The following is a 23,585-nucleotide window of genomic DNA, read 5'->3' on the forward strand; positions in this document are numbered from 1 at the left end:
CAAACACAATTGGATGTTCAGACCATCTTTCATAATGTGTGACAAAATGGCTCCAATGTCATAAGGGGATGCAGTCTGATGGGCAGGGATGGGTCACAATGAGTGAGCAGTTCATCTGATGTTATTCGTCTCTTTGTTTCCTTGAATGCCCTTTCATATCTTTCTGCTCATTCTCACTTTGCTCCTCTCTGCAACAGTGCATAACAATGGGCGTAGCGCTGTAGCAATATTTGGGAGAAAGCAGTGACAGTAGTTTACAAAACCCAAGTATGACACACTTTCTGGTTTGGGTGCCTGTAGCACTGCTTCAATCTCTTGTGATTTACGAAAGCCATGCTTGCCAAAGACGTGTCCACAATATGAGATTTAGTTCTTGAAAAACTCACCCTTGTCTCTCTTTGAGTGCAGACCATAATCACTGTCTGGTAAGCACTTTACCAAGATTCTGGAGATGCTCTTCATCATTCTTGCCAGTCACAATGGCATCATCAAGGTAACATTGTTTTCTTGGGATACCTTGGTGCAAGTGCTCCAATGCCCTCGGTCAAGTTGTTGGAGCTGATGCAATGCCAAAGCTGAGATGATTATACTGAATTAGTCCCTTGTGAGTGCTGATTGTGTGACACTTGTTCATCTCTGTAGGTCTTTAGCATCACTGCGGTCTTCTCGAATGGTATCTTAGAAAACAGTTTGCTGCAGTCAGACTCTGGAATTATAGACAAAGCTGACCCTGTATTCAGCTCCATTTTCAGTTTTACACCTGACACATCTATTGTGTTCCAAATGTTTTGTGACTTGCTTCAGTAATACAGGTTTCCCCCGCCATCCAAAGGTAGAGCATTCTTATGAAACGGTTTGTAAGCCGGAATGTCGTAAAGTGAAGAAGCAATTATCATTAATTTATATAGGAAAAATTTGTGAGCATTCGCAGACCCAAAAATAACCTACCAAATCATGCCAAATAACACGTAAATCCTAAAATAACAGTAACATATAGTAAAAGCAGAAATGATATAAATACACAGCCTATATAAAGTAGAAATACTTTTCCACAATCATTACTGCACTGTTCTCCGTAGTGAAAATCTCACGCAAGCACTGTTGGCAAAAACACGGCGCAAGCACTCTACAGTAACCTTTAAACTATGAAGCTGCCAAATCATATCAAATAACACATAAAAATACACAGCCTATATAAAGTAGAAATATTTTTCCACAATCATTGCCGCACTGTTCTCCGTAGCAAAAATCTCAGGCAAGCGCCGTCGGCAGAAACACTCTCTCCAGTGACCCTTAAGCTACGAAGTTGCCAAATCATACCAAATAACACATAAAAATACACAGCCGATATAAAGTAGAAGTAATGTATGTACAGTGTAATATCACTTACTGGAATCGGGAGGACAGCTTGCCGAGCACACTGATGATGGTGTCTTAGACTGAGTCGTTGGAAGATGGGGTGGTGCAGTGGCCCCCACCCTCCGGGCAGCGACCCAATACCGATTCGCGAAGCGTGCGGGGGTACAGCAGTGACCGGAAGGCACACAGCACATCTTTAAGAAAAAAAACAAAATAAACATGCTAATTAATTAGCATGTTTATTTCGGATATTTTCTTAAAGATGTGCTGACTGCGTTCCAGCTACCACTGCATTCTCCGCGAATCGGTATCTGTCCGCGGCCCGTTCGCTACTGCATTCGGTTTCGATTGTTATCATTTCCTCTTCCAATTGCATCCGCTCTCCATCTATCAGTTCTTGGTCATGGGATGTCAAAAGCTCTTCAAAATCATCTTCCTCAACTTCCACAAGCCAAACTCACTTCATCCTTACTTCGTTCACCACGAATGAACCGCTTAATTACGTCTAGTTTTACGCTAAGTGCAACACCCTTACGATCTCTTTTAAGCTTTTCCAATACCTTAGAACTCATCTTGCAAACGGCTGCTCACAGGCACGTGTTTAAGCAATACCGGCGAGAATGCCGTTCCGAATCCGGGGGAGAGCGGCTGCTCGGGGCGCGCGCTGATTTTTTCGCGCGCTGCCTTTATTCGCACGCTGCTTTTCCCGCACACTGCCTTTTATCGTAACAGTGAAAACACCTTCTGTTAGCGAAAACAGGGAACTAATGTAGGTCTTTCGTAACAGTGAGGTTTCGTAAAGCGAACGTTCGAAAAGCGGGGGACACCTGTACCTTGCAGTTCTAGGCATCACAGTTCATTTTTGTCAGACTCTGTGACTGATTCTATTTCATGTCCAGTCACTTCATGAATTTGCTTCGTTTTGTGTGTGAAACTTTTCTCTCAGTGTGGTGCGTTTCGTGGAAAAAGAAGAGTGGTCTAGGATGTCACAGAAGGAGTGATCCCATTGAAATACTGAAAAAATGGACTGGGTCTTGCATGATCGTTATATGTGGAGGTTCCTCTTCCTCCTCGCTGACAGATGACGCAGGCAAGGATGCATACTTAGCACACCACTCTACTCTCTTTATATTCACAACTGTATGGCTATGTACAGCTCAAACACCATTTATAAATTAGCAGATAATACCACTATGCGTAAAATGTCAGATGGCAATAAGGAGGCATACAGGAGTGAGGTCGGCTGGTTGAGGGGAATCACAGTAACCTTGAACTCAATATTAGCAAGACCAAAGAATTAGTTGTGGATTCAGGAAAGGGACGTTGGAAGAATAAATATCCACTTTCATTGAGAGTTTGGCATCTTCACAGATTTATTCTGACCCCAACCCCAACACATTGATGCAATCATGAAGAAGGCACACCAGTTACTTTGTTAGGAGTTTGAAGAGATTTGGTATGTCACAGATTTCTATAGATGTATGAGGAGAGCAGCACATTCTGGTATTGGAAGCTCCAGTGCACAAGATCACAAGAGGCTGCAGAGTGTTGTAGACTCAGTCAGATCTATTATGAACACCATATTCCCCGCCACTGAGGTTCCTCAAGAAGACATCACCCATCACTAAGGACTTTCACCATCCAGGACATGCCTTCTTCTCGTTACTACCACCAGGGAGGAAGTATGGGAGCCTGAGTACCCATATACAACAATGCAGGAAGAATTCCTTTCCCTCTGAAATCAGGTTTCTGGATGGTCCATCAACACTACCTCATTATATATTGCTTTTTTTTGCACTTTTAGTGTATAGTGATTTTGTCTTTGCACTGTACTGCTGCCACAAAATGACGAATTTCATGACCTATAAGGCAGTGACAATAACCTGATTCTGAATCTGGTCGGTAGAGGGTGTGGCGTGGAGAGGCTCTGTTCTTCCCTGTCCATAAGGGGAGGAGGTGAAAACAGAGGTGCAGCAAATAGACAGGACATAGTAAAGGGCCTTGTCCACTATGAAAAAGTGGAAATTGCAGTTCAGGAAGAAGGAAGACATTTTGGAGGGGCCTGTGTGAAATGTGCGAAGGAAGACATTTTGGAGGGGCCACTGAAGCAACTGCGACAGAGATGGAGGGACTGGGAGAATGTAATATCCTTACAGGACACAAGATGGAAGAGATTATACTCAAGTCTGAGTTTGGACTTTTGTGCATGTGCATAGCTACAGCTTTGATCTGCAGACACTGTGGATTTGAAAAAGCTCTTCAACGAGACAAGTATGTTGGTGGAGGGGAGGTAGTTGAATCTCTCTTCAAGGAAGAGATAATTTTCTCCCGATGTTCACTGGAGATTTTGAGGGATTGCACATTTGTGGTGAAGATGAACCTGTGGGTACCAGACAAGTGGAAACAGACTGACAGAGAGCAGCCTGAAGCATTGTGACGGAACAGGAAGAGACTGGATCAGGGGAGAAAGGATGGCTCACAGTAGGATGAATTAAGTTTGTTGGGGCAAGAGCAGGACGAAGCAGTGGGTCATCCATGATAGCTCTTCTTGTGGACATCGAGCAGAAGGTAGAAGTCAGTTCTGTGGGACTGGGACACTACAAGATTGCAAGATGAGGAGGGAAGAGCTTGCAAGGAAGTGGTCTGTTGTTTGAACATGGAGTCATGGTCCAGAGTTCTGAGAACTTGTATTTGCATTTTGTGAAAAAGAGGTCAGCTCACCAGACCACAATAGTTCTACCCTTGTCAGCAGGTTTGGTTACTATGTCAGGGTTAATTTATAGTGAGCAGAATGCTGTTAATTCAGAAGGGATAGTTCTAAATTTAATGTTTAGAGGTTCAGGATGAGCTCTGCATATGGAAATGTGTAGAAACAACAAAAGGGTAGTAATCAAAGCAGGCAGCTTGGAGTTTAAGAGTCTTTTTGATAGACTTTTAAGAGTCTTTTATATGGATGATACATAGGAGGAGGGCATTTAGGCATCAAGGTTGGCACAAGATCGTAGGCCCAATGGCCTGTCCAGTGCTATACTGTTCTATGTTCTATGCTTGTTTAGATTGACATGGTTAGATGAAAGTCAATGGTCCAGAGAATGGGTTTAGCCCCTCCCTTTTTGTTACTTTGAATTTGCATAAATTATGCAAACACATCTCTGCAAACCAGTTAGATTTGCATCTGACCTCAACTTACAAAGGAAACTAGACATCGAGGACGGAGTTCATGCTATAGACTGAGCTGCATACAAATGGGGAAAATGATAGATGGGAAGTTCGAACAGGTTTGAAGTAGCTTTAAGAAAAAAAGACTGGTAAAAATAGGGAGGTGAGTTGTCTCTGGTTTTGTCAGCAGAATCTGGATGAAACTAGATGAACCAGCACAAGAAACAGTATTAAAGAGGCATCAAATGTAAATAGCTTTTCACGCAAGCCCAACCAACATAACTGAGGAAGCCTTTGAGACACCACTGCTATCTTGCTGTTTTGCTTTTTGTCGAAGTTGTTGTGATATCATTTTTAATGCTCAATTAAAATTATTTGCTTTGACCCTAGTCATCCTTGCAAAATCTGCTGCACATCAAGATTGAGATAAGAAAACGAATAATGCCATGATTCCATTTTGCAAGACCTGCAACAACAACTTCTCTCTGCCCTGCTCTTATCTGGATCATATCTGGAAAGCTGAACCGCCAGCCAGGAGTTTTCCAATCTCGATAGGTGAGGCCTTGCCTGAAGAAACTGAACAAACTCCTGCTGGAGAACTATACTATCTTCCCCATGGCATGTTCACTGGATACCAAGTAATAGAAAACAGTTGACATGTTGCTGTTTATGAAAGCTATTTTGCTAACACAGAGAAGCATTCAAAGTCTATTAAATAGAGATTATTATTTTTAAAAATAAACTGGCTTTCAAGTGCAATTAGATTACTCGTTAAAGGAAATCTTCTTCTTCTTCATGTTTCTTGTGCGTTACACACTTGGACGATCATGGCTCTCCACATCGAACGATCCCTTGCAGCATCAATGATATCTCGCACATTTAGATTTGTTAGTTCTTTCACAGTGACCATATATTTTCTTCTTTGCTTTCCTCTTCCGCATTTCCCAGGCATATAGCCTTGTAATGTAAGGCATTCTATTTCTCCCTTTCTGATGACATGGCCCAGGAAATTTAAGTTTCCTCTCATGTTTAATGTTCTCATTAAAGATCTTTTTGTATGGGCACATTGGAGTACTGTCTCATTAGTTACCCTATCTCTATGTGATATTTTCAGCATTCTTCTAAGAAACCACATTTCTATTGCTTCTAAGTTTCTTTGGAGTTCTGGTGTTTTAGTCCATGTTTCGGAAGCATACAGTAAGATTGACCAGATGTAACATTTTAGTAGCCTAAGCCTTGTTGTCATAGAAATGTGCCTGTTGGTAAAAATTGGTCTCATTTTTTGGAAGCTGGTTTTGGCAGTGGCAATTCTTCTTTTTATTTCTACTTTACTTGTGAAGTGAAACCCCAACTCAATGTCAGAAGTTGTGCATTATGTACATTTTCCCCTATTACTTTATCCTACAAACATAACAACATTATGGTGATTTGCATCTTATTTTGCATCTAGCATCTTGTGATATAAAGCTACCAAGGTAATTAAAGCTCTTCTTTTGTTCAATCTCTTGGTTACCAATGTACAATTGGTAGTTGGGACTATCCTGCTGTTTTGATACTGTATTACCATACATTTAGTTTTTTTACAGTTGATGGTTAGATCAAAATCTGTACTTGTTTGTACTACCTTGTCTAGGAGGATTTGTAGGTCTTCTGCAGCACTTGCTATTAAGGTGGTATCGTCTGCATATCTTATATTGTTGATGTTAACATCTCCAATTTTTATCCCATCTAGGTCTTCTATTTCTCTGAGAATCATTTCACAATAGATATTAAATAATTCCGGTGAGGCAACGTATCCCTGTCTAACTCCTCTTTGAATTTTAGTCCAACTGCTTATATTATCATCAATTTTTACCACCGCCATTTGATTCCAATATAAATTTTGAAGCAGTTGTTGGTCCCTTCCGTCAATGTTTAGTTTAGCGAGAATTTAAAATAATTTTTTTTCGCACTTTGTCGAGTGCTTTAGTGAAATCAATAAAACATAAAAAGACATCATTTTAATATTCAATTGCTCTTTCTGAAAGCATCCGTAGTATGAAACTTGCATTCCTAGTTCATCTATCCTCAATAAACCCATATTGCAGTTTAGAAGTTTCTGGGCTTAACTTGTTTTTAATTCGACTCAGAACAAATTTCAACAAAATCTTTATTATGTGACTCAAGACTGATTGTTCTATAATTTTCGCAGTCAATAGTTCCAGGAATTTTTGACAGAGTTATAAATACTGATTTCAAGAGATCATCAGGCAATACACCAGACTCATATATGCCATTAAACAGTTCAGAAAGAACATCTATGTCCAGATCTTCTAGGGCTTGTATCATTTCCACTGAAATTTCATCAGGCCCAGTGGCTTTACCATGTTTCATGCTTTTCATTGCTTTAGTTATTTCTTCTTTGGTAATAGGTGGGCCAGAATTAGGGTGTTTAATATCTGGAGTTTCCTCTCTATTATCTTCAAAAAGCTGCTCTATGTACTGAATCCACCTCTGACATACTTTATCTGGATCTGTTAGTATGGATCCGTCTGCTGACCTTATGCATCCTGTAGATCAACCCCCTACAGCAGTTTTAGCAGAGTGTTCTCCACTGCAAGTTTCGTAAGTGAGCTGGATGGTCAGCTGTCACCAAGACATGTAGGTATGTTTATTTAGCTTAGAGTAAGATGTATATATTTCATCAGGAAGCCTTTCTCTGACATCTCCATTTTGGACTTAAAATCCCAAAATAGGATGCAAATGACCATAATGTTGTTATGTGTGTAGGATAAAGTAATAGGGAAAAATGTACATAATGCACAACTTCTGACATTGAGTTGGGGTTTCACTTCACGAGGCTGGTCTGACATGATGGTGTTATTATGTAAAGAATTTTCGTGCAATTTTGTGTTCAGGTTTTGGAGTTCAATAACATGTGTTATGGGTTTCATTAGACATAAACCATCTCACTTCATTTTATTTGGTGACCCCGATGCTCTAGGATGATTCCAGGGTTATTGAGCGTGTCAGCCAATGCAGTCGCTTCGAAACTGCCGAAGTCTTGAACAAAAAGCCATTGCTTGGTTCGGACAAGCTGATGCCCAAATCACCACCGACAACACCAAATATTTTATTTGGTAGCATCACTCAGCAACTCCACAGTGATGAGAGTGGTGAATCTACTAGAACACCCGCCTGAACGCGATAAATACAGATCGCGAAAAACTCACCTTTTACAGTCATTTGGACTATTGGAGCTTGAACACGCCAAACAATTGCTCTCCTTACCCAGCCTCCATGACGCTAAGCCTTCAGAGCTAATGGGCCACATGCTGTCTCACCTGGGAAGTCACCATCCTTGTTTTATTTTTAAAGAACTCTTCATGAAACAAGTGCCTGATCAAGTTTGCATAACCCTCACTAGTGCACCTGTGAAGAACTATAGGGAGCTTGCTAAAATGGCTGATAATCTACACTCAGCTAGGTAGCGGTGCATCATTCCTCCTTTCTCAACATCGAAAAGCCTGGTTAGCAAGGCCCCCAACGTAAGGATGCCCATGGCTGCAAACAGATGACTTGGGCCTGTGTTTTTACTAGGCTTGGTTTGGTACAAATTCCAGAAAGTGCCAATTGCCTTGCAGCTTTGACAGTGCTAGTGCCTCGGAACATCAGAGTTCGGTGAACTCTGTGGGTTCCAGCTACCAGGTCGTCTACTGTTCATTATGGACAACCTTTCAGGGCGACGTTATACTTATGACTTTGCCCTGGCTGAAGTGGCTAGACTTCTGCTTGGTGCAGATTTCCTGTGTGCTAAAGTACTGTTAGTCGATCTTAAGAACTGCTGGCTTGTGGATGACAAGGGCTTTGGTTTGTTACCCTGCTCCCCTCAGTAAGCTCCCCATAGTGACTCTGTCAAGTGCAAGTTCCACTGCATGTGAGCTTGATCAACTGCTAGGCTGGGTGACTCACCAAGGCCACATTCTCCACTACAGTCACAAAACATGAAGTTCAGACCTTTCAGTTTCCCAATAACCTTCTCTCTAGTTCTGGTAACTTCACACACTTCATAACTCCAACACCTGGAACTTCCACCATACTGCCAGTGTCTTCCACTGTGAAGACTGACGCACGATACTCATTCAGTTCATCTGCTACTTTGTTGTCCCCCGTTACTACCTCTTCAACGTCATTTTCCAGCGGTCCGATATCCATTCTCACCTCTCTTTTACACTTTATGTACCTGAAGAAACTTTTGGTATCCTCCTTAATTTTATTGGCTAGCTTACCTTCGTTTTCCATCTTTACATTCTTAATGACATTTTTAGTTGTCTTCTGTTGGTTTTTAAAAGCTTCCCAATCCTTTAACTTCTTTGCTCTATCATTTGTCCCCTCTTTGGCTTTTATGTTGGCTTTTACTTCTCTTGCTAGTCATGGCTGTGTCATCTTTCCTTTAGAGTACTTCTTCCTCTTTGGGAGGAGGAGAAGATGGCGGTGCGACGGCAGCCCGCGCGGCCTCTCCGGTGAATGATATTTGTAATCTGTCAAGTAGGGGACCGTGCACAATTCTGATTTGATGGAGACGGACGTGAGAGTACGGAGGAACATCTGGAAAACTTCCGAAATGCCTGCTTCGCTGCTGCTGCTACTGTGCGGTAACCAGAATCTCCGGAGCAGAAGGCCCCGAATCCTCAGCTTTGCTTGTTTCAGCGGCCGGAACTAGGTTGAACGTGCTCAGCAGAGGGTGCTCGAAGTTTTCGGACGGACGGACTCAGTGTTGGCTGTGGTCGGCAGCTTCCAAGGCATTGGCAAGTTTTGACGGTGCCTGGAGGTTTATGGCAGGGAGTTTCTCCCTTTTCTCCTATCAGGGACGCGGGAGTCAATCGACTCGGGGACTTTGAGACTATTTTTACCGTGCCCATGGTTTGTTCTTCATCAAATTATGGTATTACTTTGCACTGCTGTAACTATATGTTATAATTATGTGGTTCTGTCAGTGTTAGTCTTTGGTTTGTCTTGTTTTCTGTGATATCACTCCGGAGAAACATTGTATCATTTTTTAATGCATGTATGCATTTCTAAATGACAATAAAAGAGGACTGAGTGTTCTCATAATCTAATCCTGTGCCTTCCAAATTGCTTTCAGAAATTCTAGCCATTGCTACTTTGCCGTCATCCCTGCCAGTGTTCTTTTCCAATAAGTTCCGGTCAACTCCTCTCTCGTGCCGCTGTAATTCCCTTTACTCCACTGTAATACTGATACAACTGACTTAAGCTTCTTTTTCTCAAATTTCAGGGTGAATTTGATCATATTAGGATCACTTGCCCCAAAGGTTCTTTTACCTTAAGTTTGCTAATCAATTCTGGTTCATTGCACAACAGCCAATCCAGAATAGTTGATCCCCTAGTGGGCTCAACCACAAGTTGCTCTAAAAAGCTATTTTATAGGCACTCTAGAAATTCCCCCTCTTGTACTCCTGCACCAACCTAATTTTCCCAATCTACCTGCATATCGAAGTCCCCCATGACTCTTGTAACATTGTCCTTTTGGCATGCATTCTCTATCTCCCATTGTAATTTGTAGGGAACATCCTTACTACTGTTTGGGGGTCTGTATAAAACTCCTATCAGGGTCTTTTTACCCTTGCAGTTTCTTAATTCAATCCACAATCATTCAACACTTTCTGACCCTATTTCACCTCTTTCTAATGATTTGATTTGATTTTTTACCAACAGAGCAATGCCGACCCTTTGCCTTCCTGCTTATCCTTTCGATACAATGGGTACCCTTAGACATTAAGCTTCCAGCTATAATCTTTCAACCACAATTCTGTGATGCCTACAGCATTGTACCTGCCAATCTGAAAATGTGCTACAAGTTCATCTACCTTATTCCGTATACTGTGCGCATTCAGATACAACACCTTCTGTCCTGTACTCAGCATTTTCGACTTTGTCACACCATGCTGAACCTTCTGATTCCTAACTTAGTCTGTGGTCTTACCAACATCTGCATCCACAACCTCTCCACTAATGATCCAAAAATCTGATGCCCTTCCTCCTACACCGACTCCTTAGCCACGTGTATGATGTTTCCTTTCCCACTGCATTTCAAATTACTGTTCCAGTTCGAGTGTTTCTTTTTGTTCTGTTAATTAATTTTGTGTAATTTAAGGCAGGCCAGTGGTGTTGTGGCATCAGTGCTGGACTTCAAGGCAGACGGTCCTGAGGTTGAATCCGGCCGGGTCCCAACCTGGGCAGCAGCAGCATCTGTGTGGAAGAAAGGCCTGGCAATCTACTTCTGTATCTTGCCATGAGAATGAAATTGGATTGGCATGAATCGCTGACGACTTGACAGCACTAAACAACAACAGTTTAGGTAAAGGATTCGTTAAGAGAAAGGACGTACATGATTTGGCCACAACAGATGTGGAGCTGGGGAAAAGTTTTCTTCCAGATGACTATCTTCAATAGCAGTTTATTTTTTATGTGGAGCCCAATGTCACCTATGGAGGCTAGAAAAGCTTCAAAAGGACCTCAGTCCTCATAAAAGTCAGTATGAAAGAAACTCCAAGATCGAGGAGGTTTGTGGTAATGCATTGTTTTGTAATTTCATATTCCCATCTTTGTGTTGAGAGAGTTGGTTTTCCTTCTGATATAATAACAAGCAAGAAAAACTTAGTATATCGCATTTTGATGGCTAGAAAGGAATCCAACAAGGAAAATGCTGTTAATTAAAGCAAGTATTAATGTTCAAAATAAATTTATTATCGAAGTACATATATGTCGCCATATACAAACCCAAGATTCATTTTCTTGCAGGCATGCTGAGAAAATCCATAATAGAATAATAACCAAATTAGAATCAATGAAAGACCGCACCAACTTGGGTTTAGCACCAACTGTGCAAATACAAAAGTAAATAACAATAATAATAAATAAATAAGAATAAATATCGAGATCGTGAGATGAAGAGTCCTTGAAAGTGAGTCCATAGGTAGTGGGAACATGTCAGTGATGGGGCAAGTGAAATGGAGTGAAGTTATCCCGTTTGGTTCAAGAATCTGATAGCTGAGGAATAATAACTATTCCTGAACCTGTGATGATATTCTTGATGCTCCTGTACCGTCTTCCTGATGGTAGCAGCAAGAAAAGAGCATGTACTAGTTGACTGGGGTCCCTGATGATAGATGCTGTGACAACATTTCATATAGATGTGCTGAATGGCAGGGAGGGTTTTACCCATGATGGACTGGCCCACATCCGCTAGTTTTTGTAGGCTTTTCCATACAATGCATTGGTATTTCCATACCGGACTGTGATGCAGCTGGTCAATATACTCTAAATAACATGTCTGTAGTGGTTTGTCAAAGTTTTAGATATCATGCCAAATCTTTGCAAACTCCTAAGGAAGCAGAGGAACTGCCATGCTTTCTTCATAATTGTAGTTACCTGCTGGGCCCAGGACAGGTCCTCCGAAATAACACTGAAGAATTTAAAGATGCTGACCCTCGCCATATCTGATCCTCCAATGAGGACTGGCTCATTCAGGGACCTCCAGCTTACTCCTCCTGAAGTTATTAACTAGCTCCTTGGCCTTGCTGACATTGAGAAAGAGGTTGATGTTATGGCACCACTCAATCTCCTTCCTATGTGTTGATTTATCACCACCTTTGATGAAATGATATAGTTGATTCTGATTTAGCAAATGATCAGCTTATCTCGATTTTTTTTCTGGTGGTGGAATTTTCTCTCACAGAAGTAGAAGGTGTTGGTATCTGCTGGTGTCGGCCGATGTTTAATCTTGCGCCAATTTCCCGCAGTAATTTCATAACCCTTATTTTTAACTTTATTTTTCAGGAAAAAGGGACACCTGATAACAGCACTGTCCACAATGTGTGATTAGTCTAATGATAAGGCAGCAGCATTTTTTCTTTAAAGTACAGTGTACTATTTGTCCTTAGTTGATTGTATGGATATGCAAGCTTAATTGTTTCAGTAGCAAACCGCTAGACTTGCTGCTAGTGTATATTGTCATGTCCAAACGCCATCTACTGTTCACAGTTGGACATAGTTCCTCCTTCCAGTGTGTTTTCAGCTCTGCTCTTGGGAGAAATGTTTGGCAGAATTGTGGATATGATTTATTTACTGAGAACCATCTGCTGGTATGTTGCAGTAATTCTTGTAAAACTTTGCTGCCTTTGGTTGAAGCACAATGGAGGGAGAATAAAAATTCTGTGTACAATTGTCATTCAATTGCATTGATTCAGATAATATGTCTGTTGATTGAAATTTAATATTTGTTGATAGTGCAGTGATAAAATTACATTGGACAACTTGTGCTTAGAGACATTTGTGAGAAAGGCAGATATGATTGGTCTGTGTTGATCAGTTATTTATTATCCATTTTGGCAGAAAAAATGTATAATCTAAATCATAGATTGGATTTTGATGTCCCATTGCATGATTTGCAAAATATGCATAACTAAGTACAGCAAACAATTAGAAAAGTTAACAGAGTTATTTTATTTATTGCTTAAGAATTCAGTACAGAAGTAGGGAGGCTTGCTTTGAGTCTTATAGCGTAATGATATAACCTTATTGGAAGTTCTACATACAATATAATTAAGAATGTCAATAGGCTACAGACAGTTCAAGAAAGGGTTAATAGATTGATATCCCGTATCAGTCCATCATCTCACCAGTTCATCAGAGTAAAGCCATCCCCACCTTTGAATACATCTACAAGAAAGCAACATTCATCATCAAGGACTTCCCCCATCCAGGCTTCTTGCTACTGCCATCACAAAGGAGGTGCTGGAGTTTTCAGTCCCACATTATAGGTTCAGGAACAGTTATTACACTACAACCAACAGGCCCCTGAACCAGTGTGGATAACTTCACTCACCTCAGCTCAGATTCAAGGACTCTACAGCTTGTTCTCAGTATTTTTAATTTAGTTATTTATTTGCACAGTTTGTCTTTATTGCACATTGGTTCTTTGCCAGTCTTTGTGTCTTTCTTTGTATTCCTGTGAGAAAACAAATCTCCATGTAGCATATGGTAACATATTCATAGTTTGGTAATAAATTTATTTTGAACTTTACTTTGTTAAGTCTTGTAGGGAAAACAGGGAAAAATTGGAATGAAAAAAAGGTTGACAGTATTATTTAAATGGTGAGAGATGGCAGGAAATAAAATAGAATGCAGAATTACAGAGGAAGTGACACAGGTAGACAAATAACGTGCAAAGGCCATGATGTGGTAGATGTAGAGATCAAGATCTTTATCATGCAAGAGGTCCATTCTAAACTCTTAGAACAGCAGGATGGGAGATGTCCTAGAGCCCACAGTTACTGTATGTATTCACAAGCTTTTGTATCTTCTGCCTAATGGAGGAGAGAGAATGACTGACGAGAAATGGGGCGGTGGGTTGATTACATGAGCTGCTTTCCCAAGGCAGCAGGAAGTGTAGACAGTTAACGGAGAGGAAGTGCTTATCAGCTTTTCTTGCCAATAAACCCTTCCATTACTGGATTAAATGGAACGATTTTGTGATTTTGAAATGTTTATTGCCTCTATGAGAGAAGTCTGCTTTTAATTATAGATATGTTTTCCTAAGTTACTGTGCCATCTCTTTCTTGGACTTGAGTTATATAAAATATATTTTTGAAGGGCATGTGGCAAAGTGATTAAGGCATTGGACTAGCGACCTGAAGGTCGTGAGTTCGAGCCCCAGCCGAAGGAACGTGTTGTGTCCTTGAGCAAGGCACTTAATCACACATTGCTCTGCGACGACACTAATGCCAAGCTGTATGGGTCCTAATGCCCTTCCCTTGGACAACATTGGTGTTGTGGAGAGGGGAGACTTGCAGCATGGGTAACTGCTGGTCTTCCATACAATCTTGCCCAGGCCTGCGCCCTGGAGAGTGAAGACTTTCCAGGCGCAGATCCATGGTCTCGCAAGACTAACGGATGCCTAAAAAAAATTTTTTTGAAGGATTTGTCTACATACATTTTAAGAAATTCCGTACTTAAAAATCTAGAAGATATTTAGAAAAAGAATCAGTAGATGATTTTTTTGCTGTCAAAATCCAGTTATCATGTCTAATAAACGGTGTCTATTACGGTGATGTTATAGTAATTTTAAAATGTACCTTATATAGTTGGTGTATTTTGTTAAAGAATCATCTATGCAGTTTTAGTTTCTATCTGATGTATCTGTTTTTTAAATGCATTGAGTAAATCACTGTAAATCTTGTAGGCAAATTTTGTCTTTTGACTTTTTGAGTTTGCTAAATCTTTCTTGTTTATTGAACAGGTGTATGTTCTATCAGCCAAATGCTTTAGTGTATTGATTAGTCAATTTCATCATTTTTTTGTATTTTTCTAATAAGGGTATGGCCGGTTTTTGACTTGCTGGCTCCATTGTTGTAAGATCTTTAAAGTTTATTTGCATTTCAGATGCCTTTTTGTTATTTTACAGAAGATGCCCCTCTATGCCAGAGTATTTAACTATTTGCAGATCAAATTTATAAGTACTAACTTTAACACTTGAATAGTTTAATACACAGTAGAATTTCTTTTTAAGTTTGCAAACCAACTTGCTGGTTTCTTATTTCTGTTGTGAATTATGCCGTTAAGTTTATAAAGTTTGAAAGTAAGATTTTATTTCTGTAGGTCAGCTCAATGGATTAAAAGCCAGTATCAGGTGATGTTTTTTAAAACTTTTCTAATGTTTATCTTTAAAAAATTATATCAGATAACTCCATATGAGGGAGAAGCTCATCGACATTAACCACAATGAAAAATCTTCTTGTTTTCATAGGAGAGCATAATATAGAGACAGTGGTCTTCATTTTGGAATATGTTAGATGAACCTGATTAGGTGTAAAAATGATTCATCTAATATCAGAAGTTTTATGTGCAATATTTTTATTAAGGTTTCTTTAAATTCTTGAACCAACTTGTCAAGCTGGAATATCACAATGTATCAAGAATGTATTAACTTCGATATCCATTGAGAAAACTTAACGGACTGAAAGAAACATTAGATGCTTCGGAAGACAAGTTGTCTTCAAACCTGTTTTCCAAAGAAGCCCAAGCTGTCTTATACCAACGAAACAAATCGATTGCTTTGAATCAGAGTCCCGAAGACGGAAGGAAACTTGAGTTTTAAAAAAGTGCACATGAATCATAATCTATCCTTAATTTATCCTTGCTTCACAGCATAGGGATATGTTATACACAATGCTAAGGTGCTTGATTTTTGCTGCAAGTAGGATTAATTAAAATGAAGAACCTGTTTGGTTGTCTGGATTCGGTTTTAATTTCCATTCAAACTCTTCTTCCACCATGAAGAACAAGGGTGACCAGTACAAAGAGTAGTGCCATCTGGAGCTTCCTGCCAAACTGCATGCCATCTTACTTGCAGGTATTTTGCTGCTCCTTCATTGCCTCTGGGTCTAAATCCTGGAACTTCCTGCCTAACAATACTGTGGGAGTGGGAAGTTCATCAGCTTCAAGACATAGCACATCTAGGACATTTGTGAATGGTTAATAACAGTTGCCCCTACCAGTGACATGCTTGTCTTGAAAAATGAATGATTCAATAGGAAACCTATTTGAAGTGGATGTTAACTGCTGTCATCATAACCTTGTGCTGATTTTATGACTGGAACCTTCTTTAATCCCTTCAACTTCAATCCTTGTAACTATAACATATACTTTAATACCCTTCAGCTTTTACTCTCAAATGCTTGTGCTTGCTCAGTCCTGCTGTACAGAAATGACATATATGTACCCATGTCTCTCAATGTCTCAGGCTCAATCATAGATTGAAGCTACCACTGGTTGGTGTATCTCCTTTCTAATCCACATAGTTTCACCTTCCTGAATCCTCATCAATCTGGTTGTTGCTTTGGAAATAAAGAAGATTATCAACGTTTTAAATATCTATACAGCATTTACTATTGACATGTGTTTAACCGTTTAGAAATGTCTTTGAGCTTTTAAAATGTTTTACTATTATTAATAAATTTGACAAAGTTACTATGATGCTTGTTAAATTAGTCTATTCTAGTACTTCCCCCTTTATAAAAGGTAGGTGAGAGGTGAGATGAAATGTGGCTTCTGTTAGTCAAAAAATTGCACGTGATTATGTTTCACAGACAGTTTCCTCATTGCAAAGTTCCTATCAATAACCTTGCAAAATGGCTCATTGAATGCATTTTGAAAAAAGCAGTGTAATAATAAAGATGCATGGGCTAAATACTTCAGGGATGACTTAATGAGTTCAACATTTTTGTAAAAAGAGATAGATGTTCTTGTTTCTCAATATTTCAATTAATGAAAGTGATTTGGTGTCTCAACAGTTGATACATTCGCTGATATCACTTTAATTTAAAGATTTTTTTTACATTTTAAGAAGCAGCTGTAACGTTGGAAGCAGCAGGAAGCAAGAAGATGGGTAGGGTAAAAAAAAAAGCAAAAACAAGAGTAACTGTTCTTTTGAATATACAGCATGTTCCAATAACTCATCTATCATTTATGACTTTATGCATAGTAAGTGGCATATAGTACCATGATGTTTTAGTTACAATACTCAATAGGACAGTATTTAAGTTTAAATGTGTATATGTGGCATTTAGAGTCTATTTATTAGTCAAGAAGATGAATCTGCATGCAGTTTCTGTTTGCCTAGCAATTTGATAATTAAATGTTCCCCGTGCCAGGAATTAATTGATGTAATGATGTAGTAGATTAGTTTGCTGATGTTTCTTCCTAATGCCTAAGTGCACCCCAGACTAAAGAATTTGAATATTTTATATATCTACTTTGGCCAGCAAGCTGCTTGAGTTGAGAGTGTAATTGAATTTCTGGCTCTGTATAATAACAGTACATTGCCAATTCAGTTCTTGAAAAGTCACATCAGACCATAGGCCGTTTGGCCATTGAGTCTGCTCCACCATTTGACCATGTGTGCCTTCTGAATTACTCCCAGAAACTCCAGCCTATGTTGTTCTTCCATCATCCTGCCAGCGTCCACTTCCAATTAACTTTGGCTAGCTCCACTCTCATGCCTCTGTAATTCCCTTTACTCCAATGTAAAACTGATATATCTGGCTTTAGCTTTTCCCTCTCAAATTGCAGGGTGAATTCTATCATATTATGTTCACTGTCTCCTAAGGGTTCCTTTACCTTAAGATCCCTAATCAAATCTGGTTCACTACATAACACCCAATCCAGAATAGCTGATCCCCTAATCAGCTCAATCACAAGCTGCTCTAAAAAGTCGTCATATTGGCATTCTACAAATTCTCTCTTGGGATCCAAAATCAGCACCAACTTCATTTTCCCAGTCTACCTGCATATCAAAATCCCCCATGAATATTGTAACATTGCCCTTTTGACATGCATTTTCTATCTCCCATTGTAATTTGTAGCCCACATCCTGGCTACTATTTGGAGATCTATATACATCTCCCATCAGGGTAATTTTACCCTTGCCGTAGTTTAATTCTACCTTCCAGTCCTATGTCACGTCTTTCTAAGGAAATTATTTCATTTTTACCAACAGAGCCATGCCACGTCTTCTCCTTACCTGCCTTTCCTTTCGATGCAATGTGTTTCCTTGGATGTTAAGTTCGCAAATGTAATCTTCTTTCCACCACAACTTAGTGAAGCCCACAATATCATACCTGCCAATCTGTAACTGTGTGACAAGATCATCTACATTATTTGGTATAATGCGTGCATTCAAATATAACACCTTCAGTTCTGAATTTGTCACCCTTTTCGATTTTGTCCCCGTGTTACACTGCAACTCATCCCACTGACTGCAATTTTATCCTGTCATCTGCCTGTTCTTCCTGACTGCCTCACTGCACACTGCCTCTGCTTGAGTACCAACTACCCCATCCTCAGCCCTCTCACTCAGCTTCCCATCCCCTTGCCAAGTTAGCTGAAACCCTCCCCAGCTGTTCTAGCAAACCTGCCCACAAAGATATTGGTGCCCTTCAGGTTCAGGTGTAAACCGTCTCTTTTTTACAGGTCATACCTTCCCCAGAAAAGCTCTCAATGATCCAGAAATCTGAAACCCTGCCCTCTGCAACAGTTCCTCAGCTACACATTCATCTGCTAAATCCATTCTTACCTTCACTGATGCATGGCACAGGCAGCAGTCCTGAGGTTACCACCCTGGAGGTCCTGATTCTCAGCTTTCTATGTAGCTCCCTAAATTCTTTCTTCCCTTTTCCTACCTATGTCATTTATGCCAGTGTGTACCAAGACACCTGGCTGCTCACCCTCCCCCTTTAGAATGCTGTGGACCCGATCTGAGACATCCCAAACCCCAGCACCTGGAAGGTAACATACCGTCCAGGTGCCTCTGTCGTGTCCACAGAATCTCGTGTCTACTCTCCTAACTATGGAAGCCCCTATCACTGCCACGGTCCTCTTCTCCCCTTCCCATCTGAGCTACAGCACCAGACTTAGTGGCAGAGACCTGGTTGCTGCGCTTTCCCACCTGGAGGTCCTCCCCTGCCCCCCAACAGTGTCTAAAGTGGTATACTTATTATCGAGGGGAACGCCACAGGGGTAGTCTGCACTGGCTGCCCCTTTCCTTTCCCTCTCCTGATAGTCACCCAGCTACCTGCCTCCTGCAGCTTAGGGGTACCCACTTCCCTGAACCTCCTATCAATCACCTCTTCAGTTTCCAGTATGATCATCGAGCTGCAGCTCTAGTTCCTTAACACATTCTCTGGGGAGTTGCAACACGGTGCGCCTGGTGCAGGTGTGGTTATCCAGGAAGCTGAAGGTCTCTCACAATACTCACATTTCACATCAAGAACACAACACAGCCCCTGGAGCCATCTTCACTCCACTGTGTACTTAAAGAGTAGAAATGAAGAAACTTACCAGATACTTCGCTCTTCCAAACTGTTCTTGCCGAAGCCTGATGAGCCAAAGGCTCCCCATTGCAACACTGGTCCACTCACACAGTGGCCGCTCTGCTTGTCCCTGCCATACTTTTATTTGCTCTTGCTAATAAGTCACAATTTGATTGGGCCGCTGGAAAACACTGAAAGCCTGTGAACACTCTTTTTTAAAATCTCACTCACAGACCTGTGATTAGCTTCCTCTTTCGTTCCCAATTCAACTGGGCCTGCGATTAGCTTTTTCAAGTATTTCAATGCTGAATTGGGAAATGAGGGATAGTTTATTGGAATTGTGAGCTTCACTCTGAAGGGGCCCCATTTCTGAACCAAAAATCCACAACATTAACAGCAAATAAAATACAAAAAGAAACATTTCTTCCAAGGTTTCATGAAGTCATCTTGTTAAACACAGAAGATAAATTAAAAATAATTTTGCTGTAATTAATTTAAGTGAAATAGTGTTTCAAGCAAATATTTTGATTGAAATATTGGAGTCTGTATTCTGGAAAATTTCCATACAGATTCAGTTTATTTTTGCTTTTTTCTCCTACATGACATCATGCTGTACGATATCCTGAAACACGACACTCCCCACCTTTCCTTAAAGACACAAGACCAGTTCTGCTCGACATAAGTAGATTTGGTATTGGCTTTAGTTAGTTAATTTGACTTCAAAACACTAATGTTTTCCAAATCAATGGCATTACTATGTTGAAACTGTCCATTCAGATTTACAAGTAGGACCTTGGACAAAAAAGATCAAATCATTGTTTTAGGAGGTTTGGGCTTGCCTCAACAGGGAGATGGAGCTTTTACTTGATTCAACGTCGCAGAGCTGAATCCATTCAAACCTTGTTGATGTGCTGTTGAAATAATAACTGTAATGTAGCATCAGTTTGATGTACTTAAAACACAAAAATTAACTTTGCAACATTGTTTTTATTTCATGTTCTCCCATTGACACTTGACTTTGCTTCATAGGCTGTAAAGTATAAACTTTGGCATTATATCCCACTAATTTTTTTTAGATTATGAGGACACGCAGTCCTCTTTTATTGTCATTTAGTAATGCATGCATTAAGAAATGATACAATGTTCCTCCAGAATGATATCACAGAAACACAAGATAAACCAAGCCTGAAAAACTGACAAAAACCTCATAATTATAGCATATAGTCACAACAGTGCAAAGCAATACCATAATTTGATAAAGAACAGACCATGGGCACGGTAAAAAAAAAGTCTCAAAGTCTCTCGAAAGTCTCATCATCATGCAGACGGTAGAAGGAAGAAAAACTCTCCCTGCCATGAGCTTCCAGCGCTGCAAACTTGCCGATGCAGCATCCTGGAAGCACCCGACCACAGCCGACTCTTGAGTCTGTCTGAAGCCTTCGAGCCTCCGACCAGCCCTCTGACAGCGAGCACCAAGCACCATCTCTGCCGAGCGCTTTGACCCTGGCCCCGGCAACAGGCAATAGGCAAAGCCGAAGATTTGGGGCCTTCTCCTCCGGAGATTCTCCATTGCACAGTAGCAGCGGCAGTGAAGCAAGCATTTCAGAAGTTTCTCCAGATGTTCCTCCATGCTTCTCACGTCTGTCTCCATCAAATCAGGATTGTGCACAGTACCTACTTACAAATACGATATCATTTCAGAGCGGCTGCGTGTGCTGTGTCGCGCCGCCATCTTCTCCTCTCCACAATTTGGGTAGAGATTGGAGATTGGAGTTGTTTCAATCAGTTAGTTTCTATTGAAAAATCCAGGGACAGTTTTGGGAAGAAATGGCTGCTGGGAAAGCAAAAGACAAAATATCACTGACAAGAAGTTATCAAAGGAGGTACATTGAAGGTAAAAGCGACAGTGGTGAAAATTGAAATTACTGTGTAAATGATATATCTGCCATCTCAAATCATAATACTTCTACTTTCTGATTTCCCGACTTACAGTATATTAGCGTTAAATTAAGAACCTTGGCACAAGACAGTTTGGTTAGTTATATGGATGCTACATTTGATATGTACAGAAGCAAACTTTTAGATTGTTGCACAATTACAAGCTACCGGAAATCCATTTCAATTCATAAAAATTAAAGTGACCCAGCTTCATGAAGACAGCACACTTACATTAACCACTTCAATTTTCTAATGGGATAATTTAAAACAAGGAGTCGTATGAGATCGACACCAGTCAAAACAATAGGGAATTAGGGAATGGTTGCTGTGTGAAAAATGGAGCTTTCATGGTTAATGCCATGGATGCGTTTGAGAAGCAACCAGCTGTGTTCACAAAGAGGAAAATAACAAAAAAAAGCAGAGTGTGTTAAATGTGAAATAGTATGTGGGTAGGATTGCTTTAGTGCAATAAATTCCTTGCAATTATACTTTCTGTTGTGTAACTTATATTAAACTGAAAGGAGAATTAATTCTATTTCGAAGATACTTAGAAATTTGATTTGATTACTTTTGTACTCTGACTGGAACAAGTGAAGTTTATTGATTATGAATATGCAGAATACAACTACCAGGCATACGATATTGGAAACCATTTCAATTAATTTGCAGGCAAGGCATTTGAATATTTTGGTTGTGCTAAAGTTTACTTGTATGTGTAATACATTGGTCAAGAATTGTGTAATCTAGGTAACTCTTTTCCCACCCCTCTCTCTAAGGTAGAAATGAAGTTGATCACAATTTGTATCCAGACAAAGATTTACGGTTAAAATGGTTGAAATCCTATCTTGAGCTTTTAAAGAATATAAAGGGCTCAGTGGAGAGACAACAGAGAGGAAAATAGAAGCACTTTACATTCAAGTTAATCTATTTGCACTTGTAAGGGTTTCTTCTTTTACGTTACTGCTAAGGTGAATAAAATGGCTTCTCTGTACTGTTAACTGCTGAGACAGTGGTTCTCTATAGCAGTATGTTTGGATTATTATTAGTGATAACGGGAATTGTATTCATTTGTTAACCAATTGGGATAGATGTTACTCTTTCTGTCTGTGTGAAAGCTGTTAGTTGCACGGGCTTTGGGGAGAAGGTGCGAGGAAGATGAAGAGAGAAGAGGTGGCTTGAGGAGATGGTTGCTGGTCCCGCTGGGCCTGGGCTCGGGGCGGGAGCCCAGGGGTCGACAACAAGCGAAGGAGGATCAGCAACAGGGAATCCGTGAGCTCCGACGTTTGTGCACTGGATATGTTTATGAGATTATTGGTGCCTTTTATTTGTTTTCCTTTTCTTTTGTTCTCTACTAACCCTATACTTAAAGATAAAATCTTAATTGTTTAACTGCACATTGTGGACTGAATGTTATTTCAGGGTACTGATGTTACACAGGGGACACATCACACAGCATCCACCCAAACTTGATTACCCAGTTTGGCGGGGCCGAAGGCTGCTCTCCCCAGAATGAAGTGAGCTGAGTGAGCCTGAGGCTTACTAGGGGGCTACACACTGGTAAGAATTTTTAGTATTCTTTTATATGGAACACAGACAGTACAGGAACAGGCCCTTTGTCCCACAATGTTGTGCTGAACAATTAAATTAGTAATCACATGATCAACTAAATTAATTTCTTCTGCCTACACAATGTCCATATCCTTCTATTTTCCTCACATTCATGTGCTTACCTAAACGTTTCTTAAAAGTCCCTAATGTATAGACCACCACCATAGGCAGCACGTTCCAGGCACTCACCCCTCAGTGTGTAAAACAAACTTGCCCCTCACATTCCCCTTTGAACTTACCCCCTCTTACCTTAAATGCATGTCATCTGGTATTAGACATTTTAACCCTGGAATAACGATATCGTCTAGATCTCCCCTCAGCCTGCGCTGCTCCAGAGAAAACAACCTGTTTGTCCAACCCCTCATTATAGCGCGTGCTTTCTGAAATGGAAAACCTGTTCTGCATCCTCTCCAAAGCTCCGACATACTTTCCACAATGGGGTGGCCTGAACTGCATGCAATACTTCAGATGGGGTCTAACCAGCATTTTATAATCCGGCAATATAACCTCCTGACTTTTGAACTCAATGCCTCGATTAATAAAGGAAAGCTTTCTTACCCACCCTGTCAACTAGTGCGGCCACTTTCAGCGAGCTATGAACTTGGATCCCAGGATACCCCGCTCACCAACACCGTTAACGGTCTCGCACTT

This window comes from Mobula birostris, chromosome 23, assembly GCF_030028105.1.
Source record: "Mobula birostris isolate sMobBir1 chromosome 23, sMobBir1.hap1, whole genome shotgun sequence".
Lineage (NCBI taxonomy): Eukaryota > Metazoa > Chordata > Chondrichthyes > Myliobatiformes > Myliobatidae > Mobula > Mobula birostris.